This window comes from Erinaceus europaeus, chromosome 21 (assembly GCF_950295315.1).
Source record: "Erinaceus europaeus chromosome 21, mEriEur2.1, whole genome shotgun sequence".
NCBI classification, from domain to species: domain Eukaryota; kingdom Metazoa; phylum Chordata; class Mammalia; order Eulipotyphla; family Erinaceidae; genus Erinaceus; species Erinaceus europaeus.
In genome coordinates, this window is record NC_080182.1 from 8922820 (window position 1) to 8938502 (window position 15683).

The following is a 15683-nucleotide window of genomic DNA, read 5'->3' on the forward strand; positions in this document are numbered from 1 at the left end:
TTCTCTCAGAGATAATACAAATTGAGAATACTAAGAAATGTTCCAGCTGTTGATTTCCAAGAAGAAAACCAGACTCAGAAGTCTGTAATTTAGAAATTATCTACACCAGGAATCGAGTGGTATGCAGGACAGCCACAGACTAAGGAGACTTGTCCCTCTAAACTACGAGGAGGGCTCTGGTGAGCAGCAGCAACTGACGACTGATTGACCGTTTTCCAAGTAGAGAAAGGTGTGACAGACTTGCAGTCAGGTGGTAAACTGAGCTGAGAATGACTAATAAGCATTATTTCTATATGGAGACACCTAGTTGGCTCTGCTTCTCCTGTAAGAGGTCAGTGCGCATAAGATCCTGTGTTTCCTCCTGCTGCTAGGACCCAGACGTCCTGGAAGGAGCCCTTAGAGGTGGCAATATCAGTACCAATAGTTAATATTTATGCAGGGCTTACCTGGAGCCAGGTGAAGAAGTGGTTCTGTCTCCTTGAGTTCTTCTCCACTTACTATTGTGTACAAAGACCTACATTATACGGAGTTGGACGGTAGCGCAGCAGGTTAAGCACATGTGGTGCAAAGCGCAGGGACCGGCATAAGGATCCCAGTTCAAGCCCCCGGCTCCCCACCTGCAGGGGAGTTGCTTCACAGGCGGTGAAACAGGTCTGCAGGTGTCTATCTTTCTTTTTTTTTTTTTTTAATTTTTTATTTAAGAAAGGATTAGTGAACAAAAGCATAAGGTAGGAGGGGTACAACTCCACACAATTCCCACCACCCAATCCCCATAACCCACCCCCTCCCATGGTAGCTTTCCCATTCTCTATCCCTCTGGGAACATGGACCCAGGGTCATTGAGGGTTGCAGAAGGTAGAAGGTCTGGCTTCTGTAATTGCTTCCCCGCTGAACATGGGCGTTGACTGGTCGGTCCATACCCCCAGTCTGCCTCTCTCTTTCCCTAGTAGGGTGTGTCTCTGGGGAAGCTGAGCTCCAGGACACATTGGTGGGGTCTTCAATCCAGGGAAGCCTAGCCAGCATCCTGGTGGCATCTGGAACCTGGTGATTGAAAAGAGAGTTAACATATGAAGCCAAACAATTTTTGAGCAATCATGGATCCCAAGCTTGGAATAGTGGAGAGGAAGTGTTAGGGAGGTACTCACTGCAAACTCTAGTGTAATCCTGCTTTCAGGTATATATTTTACAGTGTTTATGGATATGTGTGCACATAAGCTCTCTCTCACAGAAACTGGTGTATATCTAGGTTATGGGACTTTGTTAGAAAGTGAACTACCTGAGATGAAATTAGAGTGTACTATTAAAGGAAAGGTCTCACCCGAGTAATGAAGCTGAAGGATTGTCATTCCACACGTAAAGTCTCTGGATACAGTCTGAGGTGAAGCATGTTGAGATGGCAGTCGTTGCTTTGGTTAGGTTGTGATCGGCGGATGCAATATTATTTGGTTTGGATTGGGAGACGCATACGGGAAAGTGGGCCCTATCCAAGGGTGCCAGGACTGGGGGAAGTAGGGGCTCTATAGTGAAGATGTGAGGTTCCTGCTGTCTTAGGGTTCAAAAAGACAATCAATAGTTAATATTATTATCACATTATTTGTTAATTGGGTTAACTTTGAAAAGTCCCTTTGTTATGGTTTGCTGTACATACCCAGTATCTTGTATATAGCTGTGCTATTGGAAGCTTCTAATCTACTTGGTCTAGGCTTTTGAGAGAGTCCACATATCAAATACGTAGCCTATATATTAAAAAGATTCAGTTTGTCTTTTGAGAAACTTTGAGACATACAATTGATTTCCCCCTCTCATATTAATTAACTACTGATTTATATGTCTACATTTTGCTAGGAGTGTACATAAACACCATTCCCACCACCAAAGGACTGTGACCCATCCCTCCCGCCCACTCCCACCCCCCACTGGCCCAGGAAGCTACATGTCTACCCCTCACCACTGGGTTTTTACTTTGGTGCCCTACTTACAATTTGATCAGGTCCTGCTTTTAGTTTCCCTTTCAGATCTTCTAAGTCAGCTTCTGTTGATGAGTGGGATCATCCCATACTCATCTTTATCTTTCTGACTTAGTTCACTTAACATAATTCCTTCTAGCTCTGTCCAAGATGGGTCAGAGAAGGTGGGTTCATTGTTCTTGATAGATGCATAGTATTCCATTGTGTATATATACCACAGCTTTCTCAGCCACTCATCTGTTGTTGGGCACCTGGGTTGCTTCCAGGTTTTAGCTATTATGAATTGTGCTGCTATGAACATAGGAGTACACACCTCTTTTTGGTTGGGTGTTATGGAGTCCTTGGGGTATAACCCCAGGAGAGGAATTATTGGGTCATATGGAAGGTCCATGTCTAGCCTTCTGAGAGTTTTCCAGACTGCTCTCCACAGAGGCTGTACCAATTTACATTCCCACCAGCAATGTAAAAGGGTTCCTCTGTCCCCACATCCTCTCCAGCATTTGTTGCTGCTGTCCTTTTTGATGTATGCCATTCTTACAGGAGTGAGGTGGTATCTTAGTGTTGTCTTAATTTGCATTTCTCTGACAATCAGTGACCTAGAGCAGTTTTTCATATGTTTGTTAGCCTTTTGGATCTCCTCTGTGGTGAATGTTTTGTTCATTTCCTCTGCCCATTTTTGGATGGGGTCATTTGCTTTTTTGCGGCTAAGTTTGCTGAGCTCTTTATATATTTTGGTGATTAGTTTCTTGTCTGATGTCTGGCATGTGAAGATCTTCTCCCATTCTGTGAGGGGTCTCTCTGTTTGTTTAATAGTTTCTTTGGATGTGCAGAAGCTTTTCAATTTGATGTAGTCCCATTGGTTTGTTTCTGCTTTAGTCTTCCTTGCAATTGGGTTTGATTCATCAAAGATGTCCTTGAGGTGTATGTGGGAAAGTGTTTTACCAATGTTTTCCTCTAAGTATTTGATTGTTTCTGGTCTGACATCTAGGTCTTTGATCCATTTGGAGTTGATTTTTGTTTCTGGTGAGATAAAGTGGTTCAATTTCATTCTTCTGCATGTTTCAACCCAGTTTTCCCAGCACCATTTATTGAAGAGAGCCTCCTTTTTCCATTTAATACTTTGGGCCCCCTTATCAAAGATTAGATGCCCATAGGTGTTGGGATTTACTTCTGGGCTTTCAATTCTGTTCCACTGGTCTGTGTGCCTATTTTTGTTCCAGTACCATGCTGTTTTGATGATGATGGCTTTATAATATAGTTTAATGTCTGGGAGTGTGATGCCTCCATTTCTGTTTCTTTTCCTTAAGATGGTTTTGGCAATTCTAGGTGTTTTCAGGTTCCAGATAAATGATTGTAGTGTTTGTTCTGTTCTCTTAAAGAAGCCTGGTGGAACTTTGATGGGTATTGCATTAAATTTGTATATGGCTCTGGGGAGAATATTCATTTTGATGATATTTATTCTTCCAATCCATGAGCATGGGATATCTTTCCATTTCTTGGTATTAGTTTCTATCTCCTTGAGTAGCGACTCATAGTTTTCAGCATACAAGACTTTCACTTCTTTGGTCAACTTTATTCCTAGGTATTTGATTGATTTTGCTGAAACAGTAAATGGGAGTGATTTCTGGATGTCTTCTTCTTCAGATTTAGTGTTTGCATAAAGAAATGCCACTGATTTTTGTACATTGATTTTGTAGCCTGATACCTTGCTATATTGCCTAACAACTTCCAGTAATTTTCTACTGGATTCTTTAGGTCTTTCTATGTATACTATCATATCATCTGCAAATAGTGAGAGCTTGACTTCTTCCCTTCCAATCTGTATCCCTTTGATTTCTTTCTCTTGCCTGATTGCTATGGCAAGAACTTCCAATACTATGTTGAAGAGTAACGGTGACAGTGGACAGCCCTGTCTAGTCCCCGATCTGAGGGGGAATGCTTTCAGCTTCTGTCCATTGAGTATGATGTTGGCTGTAGGTTTGCTATATATAGACTCCACTATCTTGAGGAATTTCCCATCTATTCCCATTTTTTGTAGAGTTTTGAGTATGAATGGGTGTTGGATTTTGTCAAAGGCTTTCTCTGCATCTATTGAGATAATCATGTGGTTTTTGGCTTTGCTTTTATTGATGTGATGAATCACATTGATTGATTTACGGATGTTGAACCAGCCTTGCATTCCTGGGATGAATCCCACTTGGTCATGATGAACAATCTTTTTGATGTGTTGCTGTATCCGGTTGGCCAAGATCTTGTTTAATATTTTGGCATCTATGTTCATCAGAGATATTGGTCTGTAGTTTTCCTTTTTTGTTCTGTCCCTATCAGCTTTTGGTATCAGGGTGATGTTGGCTTCATAAAAGGTGGAAGGGAGTATTCCTGTTTCTTCAATCTTAAGGTATAGCTTAAGAAGTATGGGTATTAACTGTTTCCTGAAAGTTTTGTAGAATTCGTTTGTAAAGCCATCTGGTCCAGGACTTTTGTTGTTGGGGAGATTCTTAATAACGGTTTCAATTTCTTTGTCTGTGATTGGTGCATTTAGATTTTGTAGTTCTTCTTGGTTCAGTTTTGGAAGTGCATAGGTTTCTAGGAATTGTTCCATTTCTTCCAGATTCTCTAGCTTGGTGGCATATAGTTCTTTATAGAAGTTTCGCAGAATTCTCTGGATTTCTGTGGTGTCAGTTGTGATATCTCCTGTATCGTTTACAATTCTATTAATTTGAGTCTTCTCTCTTTTTTGTTTGGTGAGTCTGGCTAGGGGTTTGTCAATTTTGTTTAATCTTTCAAAGAACCAACATTTGGCTTCATTGATCTTTTGTATGGTTCTTTTATTTTTGATGTTGTTTATTTCTGCTCTAACTTTAGTGATTTCTGTCCTTCTGGTTGCTTTAGGGTTCCTTTGTTCCTCTTCCTCTAAGTCCTTGAGGTGTGTAGTAAGGTCGTTCATTTGGGCTTCTTCTTGGTGTTTAATATGTGATTGTATGGCTATAAGTTTCCCTCTCAGTACTGCTTTCGCTGTGTCCCAAATATTTTGATAGGTTGTGTCTTCATTTTCATTAGTTTCCAGGAACATTTGAATTTCCTGTAGGTGTCTGTCTTTCTCTCCCACTCTCTGTCTTCCCCTCCTCTCTCCATTTCTCTCTGTCCTATCTAACAATGACAACAACAATAATACCTACAACAATTTTAAAAAAGGGAGCAACAAAAGGGAATGAATACATAAACAAATATTATTAAAAATAAAAAAGACCTACATTATACATGGTGACCCTCATGGTATTACCTACTTTTTATACACTGCTACTTCACTGAAATGCATCAACTCTGGTTGACATTTCTCTACAATTTTATAACTGAATGCCCATTTAACAGCTTATCATGGTATTGCACCAGAATTTATTAACTGACTTTTGTCATTTTTGATGTTGGCATTTTCTTTTGTCAATTTAATTTTGTCACTAATGATAATAATTCCTCCAAGAACATCTTTATACAGATATCCTTTTGTTCCTTAGTTATTTTCTTAAGAAAACTCCTCCCCCCACCACCACACACACACACACAAAAAAAGAAAGGATCCCTAGGAGTAGGACTCTCTGCTTAAAACCTGTGTACATATATTTCTGAGTTTTCTTAAGTAGCACCATATTGTTTTCTTATAGAATTATATAAATTTATTCTGCCACCAGCAATAAACATTAATTTCAGCAGAAATTCCATTGCTGGGTTCTCTTGTTTTTAAAAAATGCATACTCCTTTGCTTTGAGTAAAATAGGGTTTTGCTGTGGGGAAAGTTAAATATATCAATAAATTTGAAAGTCATAAATGTTTCTGTTTTTCACAGAGTCTGTTAGTCTCTTGGTATGTATGGTTGGAGATACAATGTCTAGTTTGTGACACTGAAACCAGTGTTGGCACTGAGGATATATTGTCTAGGATTATCTTCCCAGAAAGATTTTTTAGTCCTACAAGCCATATAGCAACATGCAGAAAATATTGAATCCATTAATCCATAACTTTGGGGAGGTATGAAATGGAAACAAATTCATTATCAACTGAAGATGATAATTCAGGTTGTGCCCAAAACAATGGGAAAAGTTTCTCTAGAAAGTCCACTTGATTGGCACAAATTCACTGAGTGAGGTGAACAAAAAGAAATAGTCCATCTCTGGCTCTAGTTCCAACCTCTCCCCCCCCTCGTTTTTTTTTTTTTTTGGATTTTTTATTAATATACTTTCATGTGAAGAGCACTTTGAGGCCTGTCCTGAAAGAGCAGAACAGCGTGTCTTTCTCCTGTGCACACTGTCAAGGCTGTGGATGCTTCATGCGTTGATAGATGCTTAAATTGAAAACACTATGTTCCATGTTAGCAGCTGCAAAACTCAGACATAACCCATATTCGCCCACTCTCTTGTTACATTAAAAAACAAAACAAAACTGAGAAGCAAATCCTGACTTGACCTCAATATCTAAATCTATAGGAATCCACTTCTGTCTCTAAATAGATGGATGTATTGGTAACCATTACTCATGGGGCAAAATGGCAGGCGATGACAGGATAGAGTAGTAACTCCTTTGGAAGAGCAAATTACTGGTGCACATGTGGGGGTTATACCTGCCTAGCTTGTCTCCTCAGTATACTGGCAGTGATCGCACAGAAGCCACCATGCCCCCTCATTTTTATCCTTATTGTCTTTGCATATAGGACCCAAATAATTTTTTGATTTACTTTTTATTTATAAAATGGGAATATTGACAAGACCACAGGATAAGAGGGGTACATTTCCACACAAAGCCCACCCCCAAAGCTCCGTATCCAGTCCTCTCCCCTGATAGCTTTCCTATTCTTTATCCCTCTGGGAGTATTGGCCCAAGGTCATTATGGGATGCAGAAGGTGGAAGGTCTGGCTTCTGTAACTGTTTCCCCACTGAACATGGGTGTTGGCAGGTCTATCCATACGCCCAGCCTGTCTCTCTCTTTCCCTAGTGGGGCAGGGCTCTGGGGAGGTGGGGCTCCAAGATACATGGTGGGGTTGTCTGCCCAAGGAAGTCAGGTTGGCAACATGATAGCATCTGGAACCTGTAACTGAAAAAGAGTTAAGATATAATGCAGAACAAATTGTTATCTATCATGAACCTAAAGGCAAAACTATTGATCACTTGTTTCACCTAAGTCGCCTCCAAGCATAAGAATCCCAAGGGCAAATGAGATGAGGTTCTTGCCCTCAGTGAAGTTACATTTTTTTTTAAAAGCATGTCTTTTTTTTTTTTTTTTGCCTCCAGGTTTAACGATGGGGCTTGTCGCGTGCGTGTGCGCACGCACACACACAGACACATACCTTTGTGCAGTTCAGGAGTCAGGTGGCTGGTCTGAATGCAGTGGCTTGTTCAAGGAGGGAATTTTTCATCTTTTTTGATCTTGGGAACCAGAGAACTGGTTCTGCGCCTAGGGCCTGTGGAATATAGACATTGAACTATTTCTGGCACTTCAGAAGTTGCAGGTGTCCCAGCACAGAGACAGTGCATGCTACAGAAGTGTCCTACTCATAGCAAGATGTATTCAACCTTTATTACAGAAAAACAAAACAAACAAACAAAAAAAAACCTCAGACCATTCAGGATCTTCCAGGAGTGGGTCATAATCTGTGCGATGAGAAAGATGGCAGTACCAGGCACTGGGACAATTATATGGGCAAGAGACAGTGTTTGGAAAAGGCAGAAGGTCAGGAATGAGGAGATGTGGATGAAAATGGTCTGTGGAAAAGCAACTCATATGGATAGCTCTCTTCAGGAACTTGGCCTCAGAGAATTGAATGATCACTGGAAAAGATGCCACATCAAAGAGTGTCTGTTTATTTACATTACGCATTAGGGCATATGTGATGATCCAGCATAGAGGGAAAGACTTGGCATGAGATAGACTACAGCAGCTCCAGGGGTGAGACTTTGGGGAATCTAAGAGAAGGGGCCAAGAATATGAATGAGAATATGGCTTCCAATGGGAGGAGTGCTCCCACCATGATTGACAGATGAGGAGAAGGACAAGGATATTGGAATGGATGGGGTAGGGAGGGAAGGGGGAGATAGAGAGGGAGAGAGACAGAGAGATACCTGCAGCACTGCTTCACTTCTTATGAGGCTTTCCCCCATAAGAAGTTTAAACTTGGGTCCATGTGCACTGTAACATGTGCATTCAACTAAATGCACCACACTCAGCCCCCAAAATTCTGTTATTTTTAATTTAATTTATTATTTATTTATCAGAACATTGCCCAGCCCTGGCTTCTGGTGATGCTAGGGACTGAACCTGGCACTTCTGCTGCCTCAGGCACAAATGTCTTTTTTGCATATCCATTATGCTATCTCCCCAGATTTTTTTTATTGTTTATTAGTGATTTAATAATGATTGACAAGATTGTGGTATAAGAGGGGTACAATTCCATACAGTTCCCACCACCAAAATTCCATATACCTTCCCCTCCATGGATATGGGCATTGATAGGGCCATCCATACCCCAGCCTGTTTAAACCCAGATGTTATTTTTTTAAGCTGAAAAAGCATTTAGTTTTCTTCTTAATTTTATGAAATAATTACTTCAAAGCCGCTGTCTATGGTGGAATTCCAAACTGAGGCACCATAATAATCCAGTGTGCAGATGACATCTCACTGCCCAGTCTTCCAGTGGCAGTGGATTGTTTTCATACTGACAGTGGCAGTGGATTGTTTTCATACTGACAACCCCTCTTCCACTGCTTGCAAACTTCGACATTTATGGCACTGTTGTGTGGTTCTCTCATTTCAGTTGGAGATGAAACAAAGCCTTAGTCCTTCCTATAGTGATTTTTCCCTGCCACATTTTAAGATGTAATTTCAAGTCTTAAATGGTATCTACACCAAGACTTGGCCAAGTCCAGAACTATTCTTCCCTTCTGTGTTTTCATGGATATAAACTTCCCATCATCTTCTGGTGGAAATAAAAATAAAATAAAGTAACAAACAGACAAAAAACCCACTCTACTGGTCTCTCCCGTTCTCACTTCCCAGACTATTTCTTGTGACTTTGCTTATTAGAGGCCGTAAGCAGATTGTTCTGCCAAGAATTGCCTGTGTTCTGTGTGGGGGGTGGGGAGAAAGAAAAAAAGGGAGAAAGATCCCTATTTTAAGAGATAGCACAGACCTTCAGCTCAGCGGAAGGTGATGTGGCAGTAGTGCCTGTCCAAATATTTGGTGCTCCTTTGGAGACCTGTAACAGGATAGTGAAATTGAAAGGAAGTGAAAATTATAGAAACTAGAAAGAAAATAAAACTGATTTTTTGGTATAGGGTAATTACAAAACCCTGAAACCCAAGTTCTGTTGCTTGGGAGATGGATCATTTGTTTTTAGGAAAAAATGGGGGGAAATGGTTGGGTAGGTTGAAAGGTAGAAGTAAAAGTTATCTGCCAAGAATCGAATATATCACTGAGGGTCCCCACGCAGAAGTGTCAATGAGGACTGTTGAGTGAAAAAATAATAATAATTGGGGCCAGGCAGTGGTGCCCCTGGTTAAGTGCACACATTACAGTCCACAAGGACCCCGGGTTCAAGCCCTTGGTCACCTGCAGGGAGAAAGCTTCACGAGTGGTAAAGCAGGGCTGCAGACAAACCACACACAAATACTCTGAACTACCTTGGTATGGAGATTAAATGTGAACAATTTTATTTTTGAAAGAGCAACTGGGTGATTTTCTACAGAAGTCACTTAAATCTCTTGAGTTGCAGGACCGCTCCAGTCGACCTTACGCAGAGGCTCTGGAGAGACATCCAACCAACCCTATTCACAGCAAAGCTGAGTGTGTTTATTTATTTTTAATTGATTTCTTTATTGGGGAAGTAATGTTTGACATTCAACAGTAAATACAATAGTTTGTACATGCATAACATTCCCCAGTTTCCCATTTAACAATACAACCCCCACTATGTCAGGTTCAACCCCCGGCCCCCACATATGTTGGGAGAAAGCTTCACAAGTGGTGAAGCAGAGCTGCAGGTGTCTCTCTCTGTGTCTCCCTATCTCCTAACTCCCCTCTCGATTTCCCTCTGTCTCTACTCAAATAAATAATAAAAGATTTAATAAAGAAAGTATCCCAGGGCTTTGTTTTTATATCATCCTTGGAAACTAAAATAAACAGGAAATATTTGAAGGTTAAAAACTAAACCAATGAAAATTTAAAGTAAGAAAATGTAGAGGTGGTGGATGGGGGCGGGGGTAGATAGCATAATGGTTATGCAAAGAGACTCTCATGCTTGAGGCTTCAAAGTCCCAGGTTTAAGCCTCCACACCACCATAAGCCAGAGCTGAGAAGTGCTCTGGTAAAAACAAAAAATGTAGAGGTGGTTTGTTCCAGAGAGTTTGGAGTGAGCCCAGTTAACATGAAACCTGTCCTTTTGTTATCCATCTGTGTATGGTGCAAGGAACAAGAAATAAACTAGGGGCTTCCACTAATATGGAGAAATCTAGTAGGAGAGTAAGAGACATCTTACCTAAAACTTTATCACTGTGAGGTTATAGATTTAGTGTAAGAGTCACCTAGAAATAAATCCACTATGCAGAAGGTGGCAGCAAAGGAGCATGTTTAGTGATGGGGAGAATAAATCTTACTTAAAAATGGGTAGAGTGAAAGTTGCCAATAAAATGTATTAAACAAGACCATAAACAATAAGTTTTCATGTAGTTTTAGCCTGAATTCCTACCACACACACACACACACACACACACTCACCTAACTAAGGCTGAGAATTTCTGTGATATCTGGAAAATCTAGATCAAGGATTAATAGAAGCAACAGCTAGCAGAGAATGTTTGAAATACCTCAAGTGGTTACACAGGCTCCTGTGCTGAATATGGGTCCCAGATCAGATCGATGGGGTTTACATAGTTAACAGTATTTATACCCTCTTCCCATAATTGGGAGCTACTCTCTGCCCTTATCCAACTTTCTAGTCCTATTTCCAACTCTCACACCATCGCCCCAGACAATACCTTTAGCCCACCTGCAAGTCAGCTATCGGGCTCAGGCAAATATTAGTAAAGTCATGGGTCCTTTGGAATATAATAGACTTCCTAGCTTCTTCCAACATGGAGACCCCAAATCTCATTTGCTCTATTCTTACCTTTAGGTTCCTGATTGTTAAACAAATTGTCCTGCTTTCTATCTTAATGCTTTTTAGCCACCAAGTTGCAAATGTTACCACAAACCCAAACTGACTTCCCCGGGCAGATGACCCCACCAATCTGTCCTGAAATCCCATCTCTCTAGAGCCCTGTCCCACTAGAGAAAGACAGAAACAGGCTGGGAGTGTGTATCCACCTGTCAACACCCATGGCCAGTGGAGAAGCAATTACAGAAGCCAGACCCCCCACCTTCTGCACCTCAAAATGATCTTGGGTCCAAGAATAAAGAATAAAGAATAGGGATAAAGAATAAGGAATCTTTCAATAGAGGGATGGGATGCGGGACTCTGGTGGTGGGAATTGTACCCCTCTTACCCTATAGTTTTGTTGATCATTATTAAATCAATAAAAAATACCCAGGTGTTAGAATAATAAAAAAAATAACTATAAGTAATAGGTATAAAGAAATAAACAAATACTAAAATGAAGAGGAAGGAATAAGTGATTATGATTGGACTGCTCTGATTTGCAAAGAAGCAAATATGATTTCTAGAAATGAAAAAGAAAGTGGGAGGGTTATAGAGCAGATTAAACACAACTTGATAGATAGATAGTGAAATGAAGGACCAGTGTATACAAATTATCCAGTATGCAGTACAGAGGGCCAAAATAAAAAAAGAAATATTTTGTGATTTTTCAAGCAGCAGGGCTCATATCTTTGATATTTGCTGACATAAGTTTCTCCAAGACACGGTTGACCTCCCTAAAGTGCTTGACAGAAATCACCTTAGTTGTTGGTAGTTTGACCTGTAGATAATTACTGAGCAATACTAATCTGATAGCGTATTCATCAAATCTGCTCTGTTCTTGCTCATGACTGCCTGCTAGAAAGTAACCTCCAGGGGATCAGGTGGTAGCACAGCGGGTTAAGCGCATGTGGCACAAAGCGCAAGGACAGGCATAAGGACCCTGGTTCGAGCCCCCAGTTCCCCACCTGCAGGGAAGTCGCTTCACAGGTGGTGAAACAGGTCTGCAGGTATCTGTCTTTCTCTCCCCCTCTCTGTCTTCCCCTTCTCTCATTTTTCTCTGTCCTATCCAACAACAAATGACACCAACAAGAATAATAACCACAAGGCTACAACAACAAGGGCAACAAAAGAGGCCAAAAAAAAAAAAAAGGCCCCCAGGAGCAGTGGATTCATGGTGAAGGCACTGAGCCCCAGCAATAAACCTGGAGGCAAAAAAAAAAGAAAGTAAAGTAACCTCCAGTTGCACACAGGTGATTCCTGCTTCACACAGGGCCCAGGTCACTTACTTACCTAGTTTTCTTTGACCACCATCACCTCCAGACTCAGATAAGTGTAACTGGAGTAGAGTCTAGGATAAATGTTTTGGCAGAGGAAGTGGTAGCATTTTACCCCTTTCCACATAGATGGGGGGTGATTCCTAACTCCCAAGCTGGTAGACATTTTCTATTTGGACTAGAAGGTGGCAAGAGAGGCTGCCCACAAAGTAGTTTCATTTTTTTGTTTTTGCAATGGTGCAATTTTTTTAAAAAACGACATTTTAAATCTAATTATGCTGAGCATTCTCTCTCAGTCCCTACAGACATATTCTCATCTGTACAGCATGCTTTGAGGACTGCACCACCCAAGGGCCCCTAACTGGTCTGGTTACAGTCTGGGTGTGGACAGTGGGAAGAATAGGCAGATGCAGAGGGGAGAGAGCTCCTGGGGGTGCAGCCTCCACACTCCCTTTCAATGGTTTGGCCAGCAGGGGAACCTCCAGCACAGGTCCTGTTGGCTGGTATTGGCTACAACCCTCATCATGGCTTTTCAGGAACTGCCCCTCCCTTGTCCCTTTCTCCCTACAGTGGTAATAGTTAAGAAGGATTCTTCACCATGCTTTGCTGATTCTGTTCACCTGCTCACCCCTTCGGGAAAAAATGTTTTTTCTTTTTCTTTTACTTATTGACTGGATAGTGACAGGGAGGGGTGGGGTCCTTCTGTTGAGTTGTATATGTCTTTGTTGGGCAATTTCAGGTGTATAGTTCAATAGCATTGATTTCATCCACATTGTTTGCTGTACAAGCAATATCCAAGGCAATGTGCCACTAAGTTTATTTCTGTGAGCTGACACTCTCTTGGGACTGGCCCAGTCCTTTGGATCTGTGTTATCTAAGCCAATGAAGCATACTTATACCCATTTACTTATTATTAGCCATAAGAGGAAACTGAGGATAGAGTGGAGTGGCACCTGTTCCTGCCAATATTGGGCAGTTTAAATTACAAGGACCCTGGAGTCGGGCGGTAGCACAGCAGTTTAAGTGCACATGGCGCAAAGCACAAGGACCGGCTTAAGGATCCCTGTTTGAGTCCCCAGCTCCCCACCTGCAGGGGAGTCATTTCACAGATGGTGAAACGGGTCTGCAGGTATCTATGTTTCTCTCCCCTTCTATGTCTTCCCCTCCTCTCTTCATTTCTCTCTGTCTTATCTAACCACAATGACATCAGTAATAATTACAACAATAAAACAGGGCAACAAAAGGGAATAAATAAATAAATATTTTTAAAAATTACAAGGACCCTAAGATACAAACTTATTGATGTTTGGGGTAGACCTGACTTAAAACGGAATTATAAAACTATAGTAATCAAAACAATATGATATTGAAATAAAAGTAGGCAGATGAGACTGAGCAATAACCCACCCAGTAGAATCCACACTTTGCTGTGAACAAGGACTCTGGTCCAAACCCCCTGAGCTACATGGAAACGCCATGCTTGGCACCAAAAGAAAGCCTGGTGGGGCTGAGTTGTGGTGCTCTGATGTGTATTTCCTCTCTCTCTCTCTCTCTCTCTCTCTCTCTCTCTCTCTCTCCCTCCCTCCCCCCTTCCCTATCTCTTTCTGAGATCAAATGGGGAAAACCAAGTCTGCTGAGAGCAGTAGATTGTGCAGTAATAAGGTTCCAATGGCAAATATATACACATCATCAGTTGAGAGCCTGAAATAAACCCCAGTGCTTGGGCAAGGGAGACAGCACGATGGTTCTGCAAAAGACTTTCATGCCTGAGAATCCAAGGTCTCAGCTTCAGCCCCCCACATCACCATAAGCCAGAGCTAAGCAGAACTCTTCTGGCAGAAACAAAACAAAATAAAAATCCAGACAAAAAAATAATCCAAGTCTCTTCACTAAATGATACTGGGGAAATTGAATAGCCACTGGCAAAATAATGAAACTATAGGTGTATTACACCGAAGTAAAAGACTCTGAGGTGGCAGGGGGAGTTCATTCAGGTCCTGGAGTAGGATGGCAGAGGACCTAGTGAGGTTTGTATTGTTGTGTGGAAAACTGAGAAATGTTACGCAAACTATGTTATGAATGTGCAAACTATTATATTTACTGTTGACTGTAAAACATTAATCCCCAGTAGAGACATTTTAAAAATAATGATGAATGTATAATTCAGGGTTACCTTGGAGAAGATAGGATCATAGCCATGATAGAAAACATTTAAAGGGGGTCGGGCAATAGCGCAGTGGGTTAAGTGCACATGGCGGAAGGATCCCGGTTAGAGCCAGGGGAGTCGCTTCACAGGTGGTGAAGCAGATCTGCAGGTGTCTGTCTTTCTCTCCCCCTCTCTGTCTTCCCCTCCTTTCTCCATTTCTCTCTGTCCTATCCAACAATGAATGACATCAACAACAACAATAATAACCACAACAAGGCTACAACAACAAGGGCAACAAAAGGGTAAAAAAAAAAAATGGCCTCCAGGAGCAGTGGATTCATAGCAATAACCCTGGAGGCAAAAAAAAAAAAAGAAAACATTTAAAGAGGGGCTGGGTGGTGGTGTACCCGGTTGAATGCACACATCACAATGCTCAAGGACCCAGGTTCAAGCCCCTGTCCCCACCTGCAAGGGAAAAGCTTTGCGAGTGGTAAAGCAAGGCTACAGGTGCCCGCCCCTCCCTCCCTCCATATCTCTCTCTTTCTTTCCCTCTACCCTTTCAATTTCTGGCTGTCTCTACCCAATAAATAAATATAATTTTTAAAAGTTATTTTTAAAAATCATTTAAAGAAGTTACTTTTAGAATTTTCTTCGGCCCTAGATCCCTGCAACCTATAATTAAGATTCTTTTCCCCATTTGAAGCCTGGTCCTTTTTCCACCTGTACCATGAATTCGCTTAATTCTAAACCCTCACATTCCTCTGATTTCTCACCTCTACCAGTTGTCTCATCGTGAGGTGGAACTAGTGCCTGCCACAGTTTAGAGCTGGAGCCAGGATTCAGGGGACACCAAGTGCCAAGGGTCCATCACTGGAATGTCTGACTATTTTCCTTCTCTGACTCCGCGAACTGACCGCTGCTCTGCTGAGATGCCTCCTGCCACACCAGCATCTGTCCATCACCAGAGAGACTGGAGGCCAAAAAAATTCATTTAATTAAGAAGGATCAGAATTCCCCTGGTAGAAAAGAATTGTGTTCCCGTCTTTCATTCACTCCAAGAAATTTATTCTGCCTCTGACTCAAACCAGGGTCAATGCCAGAGTCCACAGGACAT

The 15683-nt window shown here is 41.5% G+C and overlaps 1 protein-coding gene and 1 long non-coding RNA gene across 6 annotated transcripts in view; one reads left to right on the forward strand and one right to left on the reverse strand.

Annotated features, from left to right (window-relative positions):
- Nucleotides 1-15683, forward strand: part of MYRIP (myosin VIIA and Rab interacting protein) — a 347454-nt gene that overhangs the window by 157233 nt on the left and 174538 nt on the right. The window lies entirely within an intron of this gene.
- On the reverse strand, nt 6730-15484 carry LOC132535231 (uncharacterized). Its single transcript, XR_009547005.1, has 3 exons — nt 15343-15484; nt 7307-7420; nt 6730-7053 (listed from the first exon to the last, which is right to left on the reverse strand). It is a non-coding gene; the product is annotated as an uncharacterized LOC132535231 (long non-coding RNA).